This window comes from Sorex fumeus, unplaced genomic scaffold (genome assembly GCF_029834395.1).
Source record: "Sorex fumeus unplaced genomic scaffold, SorFum_2.1 ptg000094l, whole genome shotgun sequence".
In the NCBI taxonomy this organism is placed as follows: Eukaryota; Metazoa; Chordata; class Mammalia; order Eulipotyphla; family Soricidae; genus Sorex; species Sorex fumeus.
Genome location: NW_026606151.1, coordinates 6,278,435 through 6,301,944, shown reverse-complemented (window position 1 = coordinate 6,301,944; position 23,510 = coordinate 6,278,435). Strand labels below are relative to the sequence as shown.

General features: G+C 43.3%; 1 non-coding gene across 1 annotated transcript; it reads right to left on the bottom strand.

Moving 5' to 3' along the window:
• Window positions 1–21,055: 21,055 nt before the first annotated feature.
• On the bottom strand, window positions 21,056–21,188 carry LOC130040534 (small nucleolar RNA SNORA70). The gene has a single exon (XR_008795014.1). It is a non-coding gene; the product is annotated as a small nucleolar RNA SNORA70 (small nucleolar RNA).
• Window positions 21,189–23,510: the final 2,322 nt, after the last annotated feature.

Below are 23,510 nucleotides of genomic sequence, written 5' to 3'. Positions count from 1 at the left end.
GGGCTCATGGACACACAAGGGGCTTCAGTTAACTCATCTAACAGAAAAGACATTCATTAGAACCGTTTAATTTGAATGAAAACAGAATCCCTAGGCTAGGAGGAGATTCTTCGGAAATTATTATACAGGAAAGCCTGGGTGAATGTTATCTTCTAGCTTCTGGCCACTTGCCACATTTTGTCAATGCCAGCCTTTAAATGCATACTTGCAATCTATCCTACCACTCACTTCCCTTACCTAGTAAGATTTTTACCTATCCCTGTAATATCACAATAGACTCTTTATTTGGTTTTGGTTTTTGGGATTTTGGGGAGTGGGTCAGACTTGGGGGAGGGGTGTTTTGTTGGTTTTTTTTGTTCATTTGTTTTTGAACCACATCCAACAATGCTAGGGTTTATTCCTGGCCCTATGGTCAGAAATTACTCCTCGGGTAGGTACGACAGAGATGGGACCAGCATGACGATAATAGTTGGCAATGATCAGGCTAGACAAGAGCTTAGTGTTAAAAGTAGGTAAAGGGATATAACATGACAACCTTTCAGTGTCTGTGTTGCAAGCTGTCACTGTCCTCCCATTGTTCATCGATTTGCTCGAGTGGGCCCAGTAACATCTCCATCGTGAGACTTGTTGTTACTGTGTTTGGCATATTGAATACATCATGCGGAGCTTGCCAGGCTTTGCCATGTGGGCAAGATACTCTCGGTAGCTTGCCGGGCTCTCCGAGAGGGGGTGTTGCAAGCTACAATACTCAAAAGGTGTGTGTGTGTGTGTACATGTGTGCATGTGTGCATGTGTGTGTGTGAGAGAGAGAAAGAGAGAGAGAAAGAAAGAAAGAAAGAAAGAAAGAAAGAAAGAAAGAAAGAAAGAAAGAAAGAGAGAGAGAGGTTCCTGCCATAAAAGCAGGCACTAGGAATGGGGTGGGGTGTGATGGAAGGGAAACTGGGAACACTGGTGCTGGGAAACATACACTGGTGGAGAGATGGGTGTTGGAACACTGTATGACTGAAACCTAATCATGAACAGCTTTGAAAGGGTCTATCTCACAGTGATTCAATAAAAAAAATAACAAATAATAAATAAATCCTGGCAGGACCATATGGGATGCTGAAAATTGAATTTGGGTCAGCTGCATGCAAGGCCAGTGCCCTACCCACTGTACTTTGGCTGCAGCCCCCAGAATAGACTATTTTTTAAATTTTTTTTAACTTTAGGCACAGAGATTTACTATGCTATTTGTGATGATGTTTCATGCATACAGTGTTCCTCCACCACACCGTCTGCCAGAGTGTCCCCCGTCCACCTTGTCCCCACTGTGGTGAGCTCAGTTCAATAGACCTGTTCTCAGCTTCTGCTGCCTTTGGCCATTTGTTATTATTTCCTTAGTTGTTCCTCTATATCCCACCAATGAGAGTAACTATTCTGTGTCTGTCCCCTGCCTTCTGACTCACTTCACTCCACGTGATACTCTGCCGATACATTCGCGTAGAGGCAATTTACATGATTTCATCTTTTTCTGATAGCCGACAATAAGCACTGTGTTCTCTAGTCTCTAACTCCTTCAGACTCATCCCACTCATGGATGCGTCTGGATTTTCCCAGAGCACAGCTCTGAAAGAGCCCTGTCCCTGCTCTTTGACACTCTACATCCCCATGTGGCCAGAATGGCAGCCTCTCCTGCCTCCTGGCTTCCTGGGAGCTGGCACGAGCTTCCTTCTTCTTCTCCTCATGCTTTCCACACTTCTTAGGTGCTAGCTCAAGGCAGTGTGAAGTCTTTCCATAGGGACCTATACCAAGAGCCCATTGCTCCCCAACTCTCTCCCAAGTTCAAATGCCATCCACTCAGACACCGTTCCTTGATGAAGCAACCTCCTATCCTTTTGGTGGGAGAGAATTTCTCCCACGTCATATCACCCAAGTCACCTGACAGGATCCCCTCTTGAATAACTTCCCACTTTCTCTTCTATGAAGGCAGGTATATTGGAACATGTCAGGAACCAACTCTCAGGAACCAACTCTCACGCCTGGTGTCAGAACTGCACATAGTTCCTAGTGTAGTCCCTGCCCTTCCAGGGTGAGGCCATGTCCTTGTTCTTCAATCTGCTTGTTGAGCTAATTAATGAAAGATCTCATCCTCTATAGAAGTCCCTGCCTGGGGGAAGCTTCCATCCAAATCATTGCTGTGACACTCTGTTTAGCTGTCAGACAAGAGTGCACATCAAAGGCTTGCCTTGTGTGGGAGGTGGTGGCTGTTTGTGGGGTTGGAGATGAAGGCTGGCAGAAAAGGTGCCAATTTGTAAGCTGTGCCCTGAAAAGCAGCTTGTGCCATGGCTCCGAGGGCGTTCTTCCCGGCACCAAAGCATATCTTCCACACTGTACTCTCAGCTTCCTTTCCTCTGGGCTTCTTCAGTTGGAAGTTTGCTCTTTCCTGGGCTTCAGAGCTGCCGAGTGTGACCCAGACACATTGGTTTCTGCCACATGGACTTATGGGATCTATTTATTTCAGCAAAATTTTTATTTGCTCTTGTTGTCCCTTCAGAAAATCAGATGATGCGGGAGACTGAAATACCAGAGAATAGAAAGAAAGAATCAGGATAGGGGAAGAAGGAGGAAAAATTGGTGGTGGAGGGAGGGCAGGCATGTCCTAAGTAGATATATCCCAAGTGGGCATATCCCAGTATCCCAAATGGGCATGGGCTTCGTGGTTGCTTCATACTGGTGGCTGTAAAATGTTCCATTATTCAAGTACCTCTGTCATGAAGTTGCCTTCACAAAAGGACCATGTGCTAGGTGGAGTCTTACACCACACATGCTTCTTTCTTGCCTCTCTAGGGGCTGAGAGGTGAAGTGCTGGAGGGTCTGATTCCTCAAAATGGTCTTCTTGTTCCAACCTCACAAGGCAGAAAGGGCACGGCTCTCTGTCGGCACTTCTATGAGCATGTCAGTCCTATCCCTAAGGACTCCATTTTCAGGAACACAGTTATTTCTCCTATAAAGCCCCACCTCCATCATGCCGGACACCAAGTTTCAACACATGAATGCTGAGGGCCTGGAAGCTGAGACTTTCAACCCCAAGAAAGTGAAACTGAGTGAACAGTTCCAAATAATGGGCATTTCTTTCACAAAAACAAAGCACCTTCCAGGAATATTGCTCCATAGTTGGAAGCCTGCCTCATGAGCTGGGGGAAAAGGCAGCTGGAATAGAGAAGGGATCACTAAGACAATGATGGTTGGAGGGATTGTTCGGGGATGAGAGATGTGTGCTGAAAGTAGATAAAGGACCAAACGTGATAACCTCTCAGTATCTGTATTTCAAACATAATGCCCAAAAGTAGAGAGTATGGGGGAGATTTTCTGCCACAGAGGCAGGGGGAGGTTTGAAAAAAGGGGTATACTGGGGACATTGGTGGTGGAGAATGTGCACTGGTGGTGGGATGGGTGTTTGATCATTGTATGATTGAAGCTCAAACATTAAAGCTTTGTAACTATCTCACAGTGATTCAATTTAAAAACAACAATAAAACACAACAAAACAACACAACAACGACAAAAACACAACAACAACAACATCAAAAACCAACTTTTTTACGCTTCTTACTTTTCTGCAAGAAAAGGGTCTTGAGTCTCTGTGCTCCCTCCCATTGTGGCAGAATGGCTAGTGGGATCAGACAGCAGTCCTCCTTTGGAAACAAAGGACGTGTTGAAGTCTCCTATATAAGCCTGCACCTAATCCGAGGCACGTGTCCCCCAGACTGTCTCAGCTGGAAAGGCTTCTGGAAGAATCTGTCACATGCTCCTCTCTGGATCAATTGCGGTCAAAGGAATCTGTCACATGCTCTTCTCTGGACCAACTTTTGTCAAAGGAGATGCAAGAGGGGGCAGGGGTGGGTGCGTGGTAAAGACACCATCTAGTGCCCAGAGCTTAATCCTGACTCTGTTCAGGGTTCATTTCTCGCCGGGCTCAGGGGATCATCTGTGGTTTCAGGGATCAAACCCTATGGACTATATGCAAGCCAAGAACTTTTCCCATCTCTACTCTCTCTGGCCATCAAAAGATGTTTTAGTTGTCACTGGCATGGGCCCATGTCATTCTCCCCTGGAGTTTGGCACAATGCAAGGTGGAAGGAGAACTGGGGTTCTGAGAGTAGAAAAAGGGAGAAAAGGTTACTGGGTGAATTGCCACATCCTACCAGGAGCCGCAGACTCCTCCAGTTAGTTGAACATTGAGAGGCTTCCTTAAAGCATAACTCTGTCCTAACAGGAATGGACAAAGGGATGCATGAGCCCTCGCCCACCCCAACCTTCCCACTGTCATTATTGCTGTTGTTGTTACTGTTGTAGCTGTTGAACCAGAGGGATGCTGAGACAAACAGGCTAAATCAAAAGAACAAAGTTTGTCTTCCTAATTCAAGCTGTTGCTGGCTTTATTATGTTCCTAAATGTGTTTATCCTATTACCAAAAACATTGACCTTAAAGTTTACTTATATAAAGTGGAAGGGCTGGAGTGATAGCACAGTAGGTAGGGCGTTTGCCTTGCACACGGCCAACCCAGGTTTGATTCCTCCATCCCTCTCAGAGAGCCCTGCAAGCTAAGAGTATCCCGCCCGCACAGCAGAGCCTGGCAACTCCGTGGCATATTTTATATGCCAAAAACAGTAACAACAAGTCTCACAATGGACACGTTACTGGTGCCCGCTCGAGCAAATCTATGAACAATGGGAGGACAGTACTAACTACAGAGCTACAGTTCTATATATTAAGTGGAAAGACTATTTACTGTTCTCATGTTAATTGCTAAATTATATAGGGGTAGGCCAGGAGGCTTATCCTACTCAAGGGAAACTTCTTCCCAAACTCTTCGCACCCATAGCTTCATTCAGACCAAGGCACCCAATCTTTCTCACTGCCCTCACGACAGCTGTCCTCTCTATTTTTATCTCTGCTTCGTAGAGGTCTCCATGTAGTCTTACTTCCCCTGTTGTTCTTCTTCACTGCAAATGTGTTTTCTTTATTTTTACATGCATTGAGCTTTCCCTTGCCTCGCATTCACACATCCACCACGGTGTTCTTTTCGAACACGATGCCACCTAACAGCGCCCCAGATATATAAATGCCCTCGCCTTGGGAAAACTTTCAAGGTTATAAATCCAGCGTAAGGCTACAAATATCAGAGTGTGCTTTGAGGCTGTGCTCCATTAGGATCTGCTCAAGACCCAGCAGCAGGAGGAGCAGGTGTGTGCGTGGAGGAGGGTGAGGGGGCGGGGGCGGATGAACAGAGCCACGGAGCCACTTCAGATGCAGGGCTACCATGCCAGGCAACAGAAAGGTAGTTCAGCCTCAAAGACAACGCCGCTGACTGTGGACCAGACGGACTGCCAATCCTGTCAAGAGACAGGCGGAGCACAAAAGCTGTTCTCGAACTCTTTTTAGAAGGCTGCTGTCTGCAGGGAGGCGCATGATGCATGAGGGATAAATAGAAGGAGAAACAATCCTGCGGGATTTGATCACAGACTCATCCAGAAGACTTTCTTTAATATTATTCTGCAACTTTAAGCCATTTCATAGAGCATCAAGGTTTGCTTCTGCTTCCCCCTCTTTCTCCCCTGACTGCTGTTATCCGCCCACCCCCTCACTAGATTAAACAGTGGCGCAGAAGTGAAATATGGAATCCCTAATAGTTTCTCATGTACAGAAGAATCGTTCTAACTTCAGGCAAGATCTTCCGGCAAAGCTCATTGAAATCTTCTGATAATACATAATGAAGAATGAAATGGGCAATATTTCATCGACACACTTGCATGTTATTTTACTTTACCTCTCAGAAACTCCCTAATCCCCAACCAATTTTACTGCCTGCAATTTTATTTTACTCTTTTAGATACTCCTCCATCACCATCTACACTTTTTGACCTGCCTTTTCTTTGCCTCATATCCAAATGTGATCGTAATAAAAATGTAAGAAAAGCTATCTACTTTGATGCCACAGGGGCTCCACACTTGTCCCTGCTAACCCTCTGGCACCTAAGTAATGTGACTTAGTGGCCAGTCCCAGCCAGGAAGCAGGAGACCTGACTTCTATGTCAGCCTCCTCAACCCCCAAGTCAGCCTTTTTTGTCCCAGGTATTAGATAAGACAGGGTTGAGCTAAAAGAGAAGGATTCTGCACAAAGGTTTCTCTCTCTCTCTCTCTCTCTCTCTCTCTCTCTCTCTCTCTCTCTCTCTCTCTCTCTCTCAGCAGCAGTAAGACGTGTGATTAAGAGCAAAAATTTTGGCTCTCCTGGTTTCACCTTGAGATGCTAATGCAATCCCTTGCCAGGTCACCTTGGACAAAATCTTACATCCACAAGGTGGATTTTGTGATCTGCAAAATAGGGAGGATTAAATGATCTCCCTTATGACTTTGTTGTAAAGATTGAATACAAACATGCAAAGTGCGCACGCAGTACCTGGGAAGTAAGTCCTATGTGAGACCAGTAGTCGTCTATGCATTTTTCAAACAGCTTTTTAACAATTCACATACAAACAATCCACCGATTCTGTGTCTACAATTCTGCATATTTATAGAACTATTCAAGCATCATTAGAATGCATTTTTGGATGTTTTATCACATACCGCAAAAAAGAAACCCCATATTCTTTGACTTTTCCCCTTATCCCTTAATACCACCAGCCCTCAGCACTGTAAATCTACCATTAATTCCTACAAAGGGACCCCCTCTGCTCATTTCATGTAAGCGGATCATTGACTGTTCTCTGTTGTGTTCCATTTAGCTTAGTGTTCTCAAGGTTTATCTGGGTTGGAGCACAAAACAGTACTTCATCCTTTGTTATTGCTGAATAATATTCCATTATATGGCTAGACCCATGCATTGGTTGTTTCCACATTTTGGTTACTGTAAGCAGTGTCATAATCCACATTCCTGAACACATTTTTAATATGGTCATGTGTTTCAGCTCTCACGTGTATAAAACTTGGGGTGGAATTGTCAGGTCTTTCCTACATAATTTCATGCTTTATCATTAAAGAATCACCAGAATTTTCCAAAGCTGCAACATCACTTCCAGTTCCAACCATTACTTTACGAAAATTCTAAATTCTCCACATCACTTCTAACACTGGTTGTTTTCCCACTTAATTCTGACCGCCCTTGCCTGTGTGTGGTAGTACCTCACAATAAAGATAAAGGTAAAGGTAAAGGCCCTCCCGTTGATCGTCGATTTGCTCGAGCGGGCCCAGTAACATCTCCATTGGAGACTTTGTTGTTACTGTGTCTGGCATATCGAATACTCTCGGTAGCTTGCCAGGCTCTCCGAGAGGGGCGGAGGAATCGAACTCGGGTCGGCCATGTTGGCCGCTTGTAAGGCGAACGCCCTACCCGCTGTGCTATCGCAATGGCTTTGATTTTTATTTCCCTAATAACTAACAGGGTTGAGCATCTTATTTTGCTCTTATTGACTTCTGGTCAGCTATGGAGTCCTGCAAATACTGCCTATGCTTCAGAATACCTCACACCTACCAGGTCTAAGTGCAGACCCAGACTCCTGTTTCCTGAGATTCTGAGGACCCAGTTCACAAACTGGGCCCTGGAAAGGGGAAGACACTAGCTACTTCACATATTAGGTCTAGGTAAAGGTAAAGGTAAAGGCCCTCCCGTTGATCGTCGATTTGCTCGAGCGGGCCCAGTAACGTCTCCATTGGAGACTTTGTTGTTACTGTGTCTGGCATATCGAATACTCTCGGTAGCTTGCCGGGCTCTCCGAGAGGGGCAGAGGAATCGAACTCGGGTCGGCCATGTTGGCCGCTTGTAAGGCGGACGCCCTACCCACTGTGCTATCGCTCTAGCCTAATCCAGGGAAACAGAAAGACTAGAACATGTTTTGAGTTTAAAGAAGCCTCTGTTCTACTTTCATTTATACTCAGGCCTCTTATTTCTAGGAAAATTCTTCTATTGCTGTGTCTTCCAAAAATCCCAACGACAATAATTTAAGGATTCTGAAATTCTTCTCCCAGGATGTCTTTTACATAAGTGTTGGTCTACTCTCTGTAAAATCTTCAGTGTTTAGGGCATTTGTCTCTTTCTCATCACACATGGAAGTACTCTTTTTACACTAAGAAATCTTATTATGTCCCTAGGGCTGGAGCGATAGCACAGCGGTAGGGCGTTTGCCTTGCACGCAGCCAACATGGCCAACCCGAGTTTGAGTCCTCTGCCCCTCTTGGAGAGCCCGGCAAGCTACTGAGAGTATCTCGCCCACACGGCAGAGCCTGGCAAGCTCCCCATGATGTATTCGATATGCCAAACACAGTAACAACAAAAGTCTCCAATGGAGACGTTACTGGGCCCGCTCGAGCAAATCGATGAACAACGGGAGGACAGTGACAGTGTTTATGTCCCTAGGAGGAGTCACCTTAAACTAGGATTTGGTTTCTTATTTTTTCTTTAATTAATTTTACTTCTTTTTTTAAAAAAAAATTATTCATTTTATTTACTTATTTATTTTTATTGACTCACTGTGAGATAGACCCTTACAAAGCTGTTCATAATTAGGTTTCAGTCATACAGTGTTCCAATACCCATCCCTCTACCAGGGTACATTTCCCAGCACCAGTGTCCCCAATTTCCCTTCCTCACTCCCACCCTGGATTTGGTTTCCTGAAGAAGTTAGTTCACTTTTATTTTCTCATTAATCAAATGAAATTTCTAGACCTACATCTGAAGTACTGGGGCTGCGCCAGAACTCAGAAATAAAGTGAGCATCAGTGTGAAATAAGACACATGAACTTTTTGATTTCTGGGGGACATACGAAAGTTACATTTAGGGGCCGGAGTGAAAGTACAGTGGGTAGGGTGTTAGCCTTGCATGTGGCCAACCCAGTTTTGATCCCTGGCATCCCTGAGCACCACCAGGAGTAATTTATGAGTGCTAAGCCAGGAGTACTCACATCACTGGATGTGACCCAAAAAGCAAAAAAAAAAAAAAAAAACCAAAGTTACACTTATACAGGGGTTAGAGAGATAGTATAGTACAGCAGGTAAGGCTTTGCATGCAGCTGATCCGGGTCCAATTCTTATAGCATCCCCTAGCCCTGCCAAGAGTAATTCCTAAGCATAAAGCCAGGAGCTAGCCCTAAGCACTGATGGAAACAACATTTATACTATATGGTAGCTCAAATTGTGCACATACTAATAAACATGACATACTTCAATTTAATTTTATTGTTGTCACTAGAAAACACTAACCATCCTCTCAGCCTTCAACATATCATAGCATTGTGTTGGAGAAAGGTCTTGTCTCAGTATTACCTGCTGCTAACTGAGGCCGAGGTGGCAATTTCTTCAAACAAAATAAGATCCATGGGGGCTGGAGTGATAACACAATGGATAAGTCACTTGCCCTGAACTAGGCTAACTCAGGTTATATCCCCAGTACCCCCGTGCAGTCCCCTGAGCCCACCAGGAGTGGTTCTTGAACACAGAGCCAGGAGCAAGCCTAAACTCCACTGGATTAGCCCCAAAACAAAGCAAACCAGTGAAGTTGGCCACACTGACTCTTCCATTCATTAAAGATTTCTCTATAGACAGTGATGCTGTCTGATAGTTCCTCTCAAACCCTTCACTACTTTATCAACAAAGGTTATATAGATAATATAAATCCTTGTCAGTTCAGCAAAGTTTACAGCATCTTTACCAGTAGATTCCATCTTAAACAGACCAGAACCCCAAACCACTTTCTTAGCTCATCCATAAAAAGCAACTCCTCTTCCATTCCAGTTTGGTCATGGGGATTGTAGTGATTTGGTCACATCTTCAGGCTACAGGTATAATCTCTCTCTCTCTCTCTCTCTCTCTCTCTCTCTCTCTCTCTCTCTCTCTACCACATCTGCAGTGATTTCCTCTTTGGAGTCAACTTCTGTTATATATATATAACAGAATCCTTTTTTTCTATAAAGCAGGTCTCAATAGTAGGGTTGGGTGGGGAAGGAGGGGGATGGGAGGGAAACTGGGAACACTTGTGGTGGAGAACGGGCACTGGTGGAGGGGTGGATATTCGATCATTGTATGACTGAAACATAAACACAAAAGCTTGTAAGTCTATAATTGTACCTCACAGTGATTCATTAAAAAATAAAGAATTTTAAAAAATAGGTTTAAAGCACTCAGTAAATCATGGCATAAACAGATACTCTGTCTTTCAGGCTTTGTGGTTCGCTTTATAGAGCACAGGAAAGGTAGATTTAGCATAATTCTTCCAGGTTTTCCAATTGGAGAGTATTGGCTTCAACATTTAAGTCACCAGCTGTGTTGGCCCCTAACAAGAGTGTCAGTCTGGGCATTGAAGCTTTGAAACCAGGCGGTGCCTTCTCTCTAACTTTCCAAGCCCTAGAGAGCATCTTCTTCCGGTAGAAGGCAGTTTTGTCTACATTGAAAAGCTATTATTCAATGCGGCCTCCTATGTCCCTGGCGTCCCTGGCTTTCTGACACTGGCTGCAGCTTCTCCATCAGCACTTGCTCTTTCTCTGCCACTTTGATGTTCAACACCAGCTTCTTCATTAAACATCTGGAGTCATCTGGGCTCATTGAGATTTGATTTCTGCATCTTCCTCGTTTTTCTTAGCCTTCACAGAACTGGGAAACAATAGGGCCCAGATTAGGTTTGGGTTGAAGGGAATGTGATCACTGATTTTATCTTTTATCCAGACCACTAAAACGTTCTCCTTGTCTCTCCTTGTCGGCAATAAGGCTATTTCACCCCCTTGTCATGTCTGTGTTTTCCGAAGTAACAATATCATTGCCCTCAGGAACTTTTCCTTCCCATGGAGAGCTTGGCTTCTTCTGACACATGAGCCGCAGTCTTCAACCTGTCTCAACTTTTTTTTTTAATTAGTGCTGTCCCAACTTTTGACATGCCTTCCTCGCTAAGCTTTCCATTTCAAATACTGCTACGTGCCAGTCATTCTTTTGCTTGGACACTTAGAGGCATTGTGAGGGTTCTCACTAACCTCATTCCAATATCACCTGGTCTCAGGGAATAGGTAATCCTAAGCAGAGGAGAAATTAGAGGTGGTGAGGGGCCGAAAGATGGCAAAATGCATATCACTTTTAGCTCATCACCTTATAGGAGCATATGCATGGCCCCTGACACGTTATTTTTGTTGTTTCAAAGTAACATGCAAGATCACTGTCACACCTCACCAGAGCAGAAACAATAAATCATGGAAAATGTAAGGTATTATGCCAGGGAGGTGTCACAAAGCACTGGAGTGCATATAATGCCATGCAGGAGCCTCAATTATATTCCCAGCATCCCATGATTCCCCAATAGTCTCTGGTGTTCCCCCCGCAAATTAAAATACTGTGAGAATTGACAAAACATGGCACAATGAAAGGAAATGAGCACAGGCTGCTTGGGTGAAATGTGCCTATCAATTTCACGCATACAGGATTGTCTCCCTTAAATAGGGAAGGGGATGGGAGGGGAGAGACGGCGAGGAGCGGGGGAAGGGGAGGGAAGAAACGACTCAGAGAAGGAGAAATGACTCAGAGCAAAGTTTCTGGCTCTGAAGAGTCCTACCTGGGAATGAAGTGCTCTGCATAGCTGTGATGTCTTGTCTTCCTTTGCCTCGACTTAAGCATAGGATGGAAACAGTACGAGAGTGGTCACTTGCTGCCATCTATTGGCAGACATTAAAAGTGACCTCGGGGAAAAGAAAATTCCTCATCCCTACTACCACTGATGAAATGCAATTAATTCTCCAGGAAGGATCAAATACATTTATTACAAAGGCATTTGTCTTCCGAATATGCAGAAATATAAGAAGGGGAACTTAACATTTCTAGCATCTCTAAAATAAATATCATCAAATTTGTCTGAGAACCGTGATTCACAGATTATGTTATTGGTTTGCAAGAAAAATTAGTTCTAGTTCACACCAAGCTTTAAATGGAAAAAGTTTTAAAAAGAAATACCTAGGTATTAAACTAATCTTAGGAAATTTTTAATAACAAAATACTTTCATTGTTCTAAGTAAAAATAAGCTCATCAAAACCTATTGTAGCAAAGGTCCAATTGCCATGGTTGGCATAGAATTGAGATCTTCACAATTCTCCTAAAATATACTTTCTCTTCACAGATAGAAACCCAGAGAGAGGAGAATGGACTTTAATGAGAAAAGCTCAATTGTGTCCTAAAATATTTATACCAGCTCTGCAAATAAGTATAAAACATTTACCAGTGCTGTCTCCAAACATATTTCTGAATAGGATCAAAAATCAAGTCTCTCTGATTCCCATCTCCCAATTTTTTTTTTCTTTCTTGATCTGCTGACTTGGGGAAAATTTAAAAAATCATGAGGGATTGAAAACAGAATAGAAAAGTGGTCTATGGCAACGGCAACCTTAGTTCGGGGTGGACAGAGGAGGCTGACATGGAATAATGCACAGTTCTTAAATCATTCATCTCACATGTAGTTCATATGCCTATTCACTGATTAGTTTTGAAATCTTTAGTTTGAAATCTTAGTTTTCATTATCCTCAAGTATTGCAAAGTTATTCCTAGTGTCTAAAGTTTGGACAATGAATATCTGTAGCTATCCAGTGAAAATTTTACTTTGCACCTTACTATCAAGGTGCTCCAGGTGCCTTTAGAGTAAGGAAGGAAAGAAGGAAGGGAGGGAGGGAAGAAAGGAGGAAAAGAGGAAGAAGGGAGGGCAATGGAAGAAAGAAAGAAGGGAGGAAAGAAGGAAGGGAAGGAGGGAGGGAGGGAGGGAGGGAGGGAGGGAGGGAAGGAGAAAAGGAAAGAAAGAAGGATGGAGGCATAATATAAGGCAGGAGAAATGGTATAAACTGAATCAATAAATGTAGACGAGGTCATTTGATTTGGCCAATAAGTTTGGCACCATATAAGCCTGCATAACTCAGAAAATGTAATGCACAAAGACCAAACTTTCATGGTGTATGTATGTTGACCAGACTCAAGTAGATCAGTTGATTACTCCAGCTAAGGAAGGTATAACATCACCTTTGAAGGGAAAAAAAGTAGACTGTCATCAGTGTGTGTGTGTGTGTGTGTGTGTGTGTGTGTGTGCATACTGTTGTTAGGACTTAGCCATAACCCTTAGAATAGGTCTTGACATGCAGTGACCAGTAAATGTCTATTAATTCAAATTAATATCATACCTTCCTATGAGTCACATTACTTAGCCTACTTGTGAAAGTGATTCCTTCAGAAGATGTAATAGGAATCTGAGAGGTAGTAGAAGCATTAAGGCACTTGTCTGGCCTGCAGCCAACCCTGGCTCAGCCTCTAACACCACATGGTTCCCTGAGTACAGCCAGCACGGAACCAGCCAGGGAAGTCCTCAATTACCACTGATCAAGGCCCACCCCCTCTCTTAAAGTGTAATGGTCTCCCAAGTGCCTTTAACCAGAAGCCATCTCAATTCCAACTGGCATCCAAATGTTTGACTTCCAAGATCCTAAGATTAGCCCAAACCAAGCTGTGGTGCTCAGCTCTCAGATTCAGGTTTTATTGACACTAACAAATAAGTACACAGAAAGAAGCAGTGTGGGCTGATAGCTTCTCACTGGCCTTGCCCCTGAGCCTCCTCTGCCCGCCTTCTGTTTGCTACTGTCTGAAGGGCTCTGAGAGGACCACTGAAGCACCGAACCATCCAGATGAGATTGTTCTTCCATCTGCTGAGGGCCATCAGAGCCCCAGCACAATGAATTTCATTCTAAGGAGCTTTATGTGCCATCTGGAGCAAGATGCTTCTTTCCTATATCCAATATAAAGATTGCTGTGATTTTTAACCTGGTTTTAATGGAAATGACTCAATTCAAAATTAAATTTTAAATGGTGTTTAAATATTGTATGTTGCCACACACTGAGAGAGAATTTTCTTGTCAAGCATAATTTTCAACTCCCATTTTTCACAGTTATAAACGCTCACTAAAAATAAACTCTGGATGCAAGAACTTTCATTGCAGCATTGTTAGTCGGAGGAGAAAACTTGAAACGAGCCCAAACATCCATCAAAGGGGACAGGATAAAGAAACTGTCTTGTGTTCATATCATGCAGTTATTAAAAGATGAAGCTGATCTGTATGTGCCACATGACAAGATATTTAGCATGTATCAATCAGTCACTGAAAATAAGCAAGATGCAAAAGTCTACGCTTGCTTCTAATACTAACAGCATCAGAAGAATGGCTTCTAACAATGGCAGCAACAAGCAATGTACACATGTCAGAACATCTGGGAGAACATACAATAAACTATGGGCAACAACTACTCTAAGAAATGACGTTAGGGACTAATTTCATCTTTCAATCCTATGCAACTCAGCATCTTGCAAAATATTTACATCCTTTGCATATTGATGATTTCTTTTAAAAATCCTTCCTTGATTTTATTTTAAATGTAAATAAGCCCAATAAATGAATGCCTAAAGTCATTGGACTGGCACTTTTGATCTGGATCCATCAGGGGTAGGTCGCAGAGAATGAGACAAGCACAGGAGACAAACTTAAGGAGATAGACAAACATATGGACTGTCCAAGCTTTAGCATGTCCTGGGCAGCTACCAGTGGCCACCCAGGTCCTATATTGTTGTTCCCTGACCACTCCACCAGGCTCTAAAAAGGTAAAGTCATTGCTGATAGAGACCTTGAGGTCAATTAGTGAGCACAACAGCATTCAATAGAAACATGAAGATCAGATGCTGGGAGATTTCACAGAGCATATCAGCAGAAATCTAAGGGTCCATAAATTGTCCACTCCTTCCTGAGCACAATTTTGCTTATCTATTCTACTCTTTCTTGGGTGCACTTTTGCAAACCCTTTGCATTCTGACAAAGACCTGAACTATTTTACTTAGGAGGATAACCTTTTTTTTTTGGGGGGGTGTCACATTCGACGATGTTCAGGGGTTACCCCTAGCTTTGCCCTCAGGAATTACTCCTGGAGGTGCTCAGGGAACCATAAGGGAAGCTGGAAATAGAACCCGGGTAGCCCGCGTGCAAGGCAACTGCCCTACCCGCTGTGCTATCGCTCCAGCCCCCTAGGACAATATCCTATCCTTGGATTTATATTTTAGTTAGGGGGACAAATTTCCACAGATTAAGACTTTAATTTTAAGTTTATTGGTCATTTTAAAGCTTAAAGCGATATTTTATATGTAAACCAAATAATGGTTTGGAGAGTTTTATGGTAAAAGCACTGCATGTGTTTCTATTCTTTAGAGCAATAATCTTAAATAAAGAAAATCTTTATTCATGAAGATGTTCATTATAATTCTATTGTGATACCAGAAAACTGTAAACAAGCTCAGTGGTTAACAGAGGAATAGTTAAATAAACTTCCATTCTCAATAAAATATTATGTAGCCATTTAATAAAAGGAAGTGTTGAGACTATGAAATGAGATCCTTATAGTGCAATGTTAAGGGTAAATGGAAAGATATAAAATTATATGTTCAAATGTGTTAGTAAAGGCTTCTCAATGAAAAATGAAATAGCCTATTATCAACAGTAAAAGGACTATTGAAGCCTCTTTTGCAGACCACAACACCCAAAAGGAGAGAGAGAACACAGGGGATTTCCCTGCCACAGAGACAGGGGGGATGGGGGGATGGGGGTGGGAGGGATATTATCCATGGTGGTGGAAAATGGGCACTGGTGGAGGGATGGGTATCTGATCATTGTATAATTGAAACCAAAGCACAAAAAATTGTAAATCTACAACTTTAAAAAAAATAAAATAAAATAAAGGGAAAAAAAAAAAAAAAAGAATGAAACCTAAAAAAAAAAAAAAAAAAAAGGACTATTGAAACGGTGGCACTCCAAAGGTTTTTTTCTGTATTCATTTTCACATGTTCTAATTAATCACTTTCTTCATTTATAATAAGAATGATGCAAATACTGTTGTTGATGGGATATTAAAGATCTTTTGTTTCTCTGTTTCTGGGTCTTTGCACTTGTAACATAACTGCTGGGTTAGAATATGAATTTTACACATAGAATTTCACATAGAATTTCCTATGTGTGGAGCATGGCTACAGGCACTGGAGCAGATAGGACCCAACCTCGCAAAGCAACCCCGAAGGAAGACGCTGCTGAAGGGAATATCCAGGCAAAATTGGCAAGAAGAGAGTGTCAGCACCAGGTGTCTGGCCTTGAGCCGCGCTCAACCTCCTAGTCACATGAGCCCAAGACACAGAAACTGTCACATATGCTTAGCAAATCATCGTAACTGCAGCATCTAGCCTTGATTGGGATTGGGCTGGGGCAAATCAGAGTTGAAAAGATGATAGGCCAATAATACTGAGCTTTATGGGATTGGACCTTCCTGTAAAGCTGAGAACCTCTATAAAATATGTGTGTATTTGGCAATGAAGTGAACAGTCACTGGCTGCTCCTGGAGGGTGTTTTCGCCACATGCCCGTCATCCTTCACCCCACATCTTCCCAAACCTGGTGGGCAACGTGTCCAAGCACCTTGGGGGGAAAACTGCTCCCCAACGTCTATGTGTTAGCAATGCATTAGTGAGTGTGACTACCTTGATTTGACCTTGAAAGAATAAAGATATATAAAAAGTAATTGGCCAAGTTGTGATGGAACCGGGGGTGAGTCTGTCAGACGTCAGAATTTTGCACTTCAGCGCTGGAGCTATAGCACAGTGGGTAGGGCATTTGTCTTGCACGCGGACAACCCGGGTTTGATTCCCAGCATCCCATATGGTCCCCTGAGCACGGCCAGGAGTAATTCCTGAGTGCATGAGCCAGGAGTAACCCCTGTGCAATGCCAGGTGTGACCCAAAAAGCAAAAATAAATAAATAAATAAATAAAAGGATTTTGCACTTCAGGGGACTCTGGCTCAGTGGGGTGATGGGTCTCCAACTGAACATGATAGCACTTGCTAAGTTAGCAGTGTCTAACAGCCAGGCCACAGCCTGCTTGCTCGCAGGTGTTACACTTCCACATCCCTTTTCCTTCTGCTATTTTAAAATTCTCGTTCATGAGCCAGAGACTCACAAATAAATCTCAGAAGAGATCAACAAGCTGCAGAGATGCCTCCAGACCCCAAAGTCACCATCCAGCCAAACATTTAACTCCGGCTGTATCACTCTATTTAAAATTTTATATTTTATACTCTACATCGCTGATCTATCAGAGGCAGCCCACCACATTGGATGGGGTGTAAAGTAGAAGGCAACCAATCTCGATCAAAAATGGCATACAATACAAATATTTATATATATGGTGATATATATGTGTATATATACAAGCACACAAGGCTCAACCTGTAACAACATGTTAGTAATCTCTTATACAAGGGCTTAGTGAGTGAAGAGCCAGGTGTGACCTAAAAAAAAGCCACTTCCAAAAATAAATAAAATTTCAGTATTGATATCAGGATATTTATTATATTTTAGACATATAAGGAAATTATATGTAATCATATTATAGATGTGTATACACACATATATTTTTTAATTTTTTTTAAATTTTTACTAGTGAAACACCATGAGCTACAGTTGTAGACAGTCCCAAAGTCTCTAAAGTCTCAGTTCTCCTCCTCTAGTCTAATTTTCTAGTTCCCTCTTAGCCCTTACAGCATAGTTATGTAGAAATCATGAAGGGTGGGGATACATAAAGGTGGGGTTGAACATTATCATAACAACTGTCACTGTCACTGTCCTCCCGTTGTTCATCGATTTGCTTGAGCGGCCCCAGTAACATCTCCATTGGAGACTTTGTTGTTACTGTGTTTGGCATATCGAATACATCACGGGTGGCTTGCCAGGCTCTGCCGTGTGGGAGAGATACTCTTGGTAGCTTGCCGAGCTCTCCGAGAGGGGCAGAGGAATCGAACTCGGGTCGACCATATTGGCTGAGTGCAAGGCAAACGCCCTACCGCTGTGCTATCGCTCCGGCCCATCATAACAACAAACAGATGTAAAGCCTCTCCTTCAGGATATTAACTCAAGGACAAAATCTCATCTGAGGGTTCAGCACTCTAGATTACTAGGAGATCGGCTCAAAGGCAGGATTCCATCTAGGGTGTCTTGTTTTCTCCTTTCCTCAGCTAGTAATCCATTTAAACAATCCCAGTAAATTTACTTCTTATAATATTTATGCCAAACACAGTAACAACAAGTCTCACAATGGAGATGTTACTGGGCCTGCTCGTGCAAATAGATGAAAAACGGAAGGACAGTGCTAATATTTATAGTCATTTTGTATGAACACAGTAAGAGATATATTAAGCTTAAAGGTTGGCTCTTCCTAAGGACATCTTGCTATATATTCCAGACCACAGTCCTCAGGCCAAGTTAGTCTTTCCTAACCCCAGCAGGGTCCTTATTCAGTTACTTCCTTTTGGGTCATGACAGAATTTGTCCATGACCATGTTCTTAACTTACTATACTTCTGGTACTTAGCTTGTCTCCTTTTGATGCCAGGGTAGTTTACAGCTTTCCCTGGGTCCATCCAGTCCCTTCTTCAGGACTGTTTTTGGGAATGCTAGGAACTAAGGGCAACTGAGGCTTAAGTCAAGTAAATATGGATGCCCAGGAGTAAATATTGTTTTGGAGTCAATTAATTCCCATTTTACAAAGCATAGCATGAACTGTCTTCCTGTGTCTATACAAAAAGGACATTGCTAAATAAACCATACTAATGACATAAAGGAAAGAGAAAAAGCAATATAAGATTACTAATGCTTGATTAAACTGAGTGTGCCTCGGGGCACTGACGTGGGAGTAGCTCTATAAACCTATGCTCCCTGCGGGAGGAGCAAGGACAACCCAATGTTATCAACAGACAAGCACTTCCATGAGTTGACGAAATATTTCCCTATTTTCCCTAGTGCACATGGGTAAAGGTTAAAGAATGCAGCTACCACTGACGACCGCAGAAACCTGCTTCACCAACCTAACTTGCAGTGAGGGTAGTTGAACAATCCACCTGTGGCCAAAGGTGTGTAAGAGAAATCTTGGGGGAGCAGGAATTATAGGAGATATATTTTATCTCCCTGATAATGAACCACTCATAAAACAAAGACCTTTGCTCCCTGTCCATCCGTGCCCTGCACCATTTGTTTTTGACTTTTAGATGTAGTCACAATATCTACAGCTGTTGGGGTCTCTGAGCTGCCACTGGGAACAATGTAGCATAGCCCAAAAAAGCCACAGGCACAAGAAAGCAGAGCAAGGGATGGCAGGAAGTTGAGGGCTGTTGAGGAAATTGAGGACAGGAAGTTTGATGGCAAAAAGTAAAGGCATGGCGGCTGGAGTGATAGCACAGTGTGTTTGCCTTGCACACGGCCCAATCTGGGTTCGATTCCCAGCATCCCATATGGTCTCCTGAGCACGGCCAGGAGTAATTCCTGAGCGCATGAATTAGGAGTAACCCCTGTGCATCGCTGGGTGTGACCCAAAAAGCAAAAAAACAAAAACAAAAACAAACAAAAAAAAAACCCAAAAAGTGAAGGCACTGGTGAGGGCTGGAGAGACAATACAGCAGCTAGAACACTTGCCCTGCAGGTGGTCAATCCAGCTCAACTCCCAACACCACATATGGTCCCCTGAGCACAGCCAGGAAGGAACTCCAAAAAGTGTCAGGTATGGTCCCCCAACAAACAAACAAATAAGACACATTTGAGCTTCTGTACGAAATTTGGGATTGTCCAATCCCGAATTTCTTGTTGTGTGAGATAATTAAACACTTTATTACTTGAGCTACTCTCCGCTGGCATCATGATATTTGTAGCCGAAGGTATTCCTACACATGTGTACCTAACACACAGGAGCGATAGCACAGCGGGTAGGGTGTTTGCCTTGCACGGGGCCAACCCGGGTTCAATTCCTCCATCCCTCTTCAGAGAGCCCGATAAACTACCAAGAGTATTCCACCCACACGGCACAGCCTGGCAAGCTAACTGTGGCGTATTCGATATGCCAAAAACAGTAACAAGTCTCACAATGGAGACGTTACTGGTTTCCACTCAAGCAAATCGATGAACAATGGGAGGACAGTGCTACAGTGCTGTATGCCTAAAGGAATCAGTATCAGAGGTATCATTATCAAAGAAGCAATTCTAAAGCTCAGTCAGAGGATGAGAGGAACCCAATAGACTTGGTTTTCAATTAAATCCTTCTGGCTTGGAAATATAAATAAATAAGTTAACATTTTCACCTGGGCAATGATAAGCCAGGTACTTACCATTACCATATACATGACCTCGTCTACCGCTTTTATGGGGTTACTCATGTTCTATTGCTTTCATTGCTTGTGTTTTTGACCTCATAGCCAATGTGCTTTTGACCTCATAAGCCAAAATCAGTCACTGCCAAGACGAGTGTCAGGGAGATTTTTGCTGTTTCTTTCAGAAGCTTATGGTTTCAGATTTTACATTTAATGGGCTAATTGCGTTTTGAGATAAGCTGTATAAGAAAGAGAGCTAGTGTCACTCCCTTGCAAATGAAATGACTTTTCTTTTCCCCATTGAATATTCTTGGCTGCCTTGTCAAAAATTAATTGGAATTGTGTGATTGGGTTTATTTCTAGGCTCCCTTTTCAGTCCCATTGGTCTGTGTGTCTGGTAGGATTTTTTTAATATTTCATAGTTATTCTCATTTTGTGATGGGATGTAGAACTTACTGGTGTCTCTTGACTGTGGAGGGGACTCTCATGAGAATAGGACACATTATATGCCCAGAGGGCGTGATAGGATGTATATTGCCTTGCAGTCTTATTGGAAGAACCACTTTACAACCATCCTGTCTTCAAATTCATCGATATTCAACTTGGTAAAGCCTCACTTCTGGGACATGTGGCTTTCTTGGCACCAGGCCCTTTGGACTTGGCCCTGAGTAATTAATTACATAGTCCTTTTTTTTTTTTTTGCACTGTGGTGCAATTAGACATTATGACTTAGCCAGTTTCAAGCACTGACCATTGTGCTATGGGACTTTCCAAGGAAATCTGACATCTCTGTCTAAGGACTTAGATCAAGGGAAGAGCATAAAGTCAGAGATAAAGTTTCACCAGAGAGGGCTTTCTCCAAAGTCACGTAGGGGAACCCATACAACAATAGGCTATATATGCCACTAAGAAGGATTCTGTTCGCAACTGTCACACACTGGGTCCCAGGGAGGGAAGAACCCAGTTGACTGAATTGCCTGCAAGTATGTGTGGTGTCTTTATTTTTTTCCAATTTTTATATATTTTATTTTTGTAAAGTAGTTCACAATAGATCCCTGCAGATAATAATAAAACACCAATCCCACCACTGAGCACCTTCACACCACAACAAGAGGGAAGTGTGTGAAGGTTGTTGTATTCCATTCTGGAGCTATTTAAGCCTGTATAAAAGGGAATACAATCAAATATGTTAGCACTGTAGCACTGTCCTCCAGTTGTTCATCGATTTGCTCGAGTTGGCCCAGTAATGTCTCCATTGTGAGTCTTGTTGTTACTGTGTTTGGCATATCGAATACCTCACAGGTAGCTTGCCAGGCTTTGCTGTGCGGGCAAAATACTCTTGGTAGCTTGCCGGACTTTCCAAGAGGGGCAGAGGAATCAAACCCGGCTCAGCCAGGCCGGCGGCTTGCAAGGCAAATGCCCTACTGCTGTGCTATCGCTCCAGCCCATCAAATATGTTAAAACCACACAAATGTGTGTTACTTTTAGTACGTGAGTATGCTAGAGTATAAGAGGCTGTGAGCTCCAGGATATTCTGTGTTGCTCTCTTCCGGGAGCCTTGGTTTATAGTCTCTGGATATTGGCCATTGATGAGATTACATGGCACCAGTGGCAGTTTGTGGGTGTGACTGCCAAGCTACTGAAAAACTGGGGAGCTGGGGGTGGGGGGTGGGAAAGGCCCAGTCCTGATCTGAGCAGGCTTGAAGAGCTCAGTCATGGGTCCCCCATACCTGGGTTTTTCTGCTGGTTCCTACTTGGCTGAGGCTCATCCAAGCATGTGGAGAGTGGCCTTGAGCATGGCGGCGGTTGGGTTCTGGAGATTTTTAGTTGCCAGGGTTCTGTTTGGGACAGGGAGGGAAACTCAACCCACTCCCCTCCGAGGTGCCCCAATGAAGATAGCCTGGCACAGGGTCAGTACCACACAATGTCACTGTCACTGTCCTCCCATTGTTTATCCATTTGCCTGAGCAGGCCCAGTAACGTCTCCGTTGTGACAATTGTTACTGTGCTTGACATATCGAATACATCACGGGTAGCTTGCCAGGCTTTGCTGTGCAGGCGAGATACTCTTGATAGCTTGCCGGGCGCTCCGAGAGGGGCGGAGGAATTGAACTCGGGTTGGCCATGTTGGCCATTTGCAAGGCAAACACCCTACCCACTGTGCTATCGCTCCAGCCCCAGTACCACACAGTACTGCTTAATTAATGTAGCTTTGTAGTAGTGTGTGAAATCAGAATATATGATGCCTCCACTTTTGCTTTTTCCTAAAGATTGTTTTGATTTTTCATTGTCTTTTGTGGTTCCACACACATTTCAGGACTGTTTCTTCTATGTGTATGAAAAGATGTCATTGCAATTTTGATAGGGATTATACTGAATCTGTCTACAGGGTGGAGATGAAGCTCAGTGGTAGAGCATATACCTGTGTGTGTGAGGCCCTGGGTTCAAGCACCAGCACTGAAAATAATAATAATAATAATAATAATAATAATAATAATAAATCAGGGATCTGGTTCAGGGATAGAGAGCTGGCCTTCACATGTGAAACTCTGGATTTGATTTAAAAAAAAAGATTTAAATAAACGGTTTTGGTAGTATGAACATTTTAAAAATTTTAATCCTTCCAATTCAAGGCTGTGTGTAGGAAATATATTTTAGGCTTCTCCCCACCACAGTTGGCCTTTGGCTCAGTGTACCAACATAACCTGATCACGAGGAAGGAATAAGACTTTGGGCACTGCCTGTGTGACTGCTCACTTTCTTTGTAGCTCAAGGAGGTTATGTGACCTTGGGCACTGTGCTGGCTTTGTTCTGCTTTCTGAAAGAGACCCTCCTCCCTCAGACTGTGTAGAGGAACTCCCAGGCTGACTGTTGAGAGCAGATCTAATGAGAGAGGGTATAACGTGAGCCCTGTGAAATAAAGCATGTCAGAGACTCCTGCAGTCCCTTGCTTCCGCTTCAGGTTGCCCAACTCCCAGACCAGACAAATGATTGGGAAAAGATTGGCATATTTGACAGAATTTGGTGCTGTCCCAAAGACACTACCTCCACTACCCAGCCGTCGCCACACTCCAGAACGCTTTCCGGACCCACGCAGCTGCAAAGCGGCCGCGCGACACATCATAAGACACTAAATACCCATTTTCTGGAATTGTCGTACCATATTTGATAGGGCTCAAATATGGTAACACCTACAAGGGTGATTAGAGGTCGCCCCAAAAGCCTCTATCTCTCTCGGAAAGACTGGCAAGCTACCGAGAGTATTCCGCCCGCACGGAAGAGCCTGGCAAGCTATCCGTTGTGTA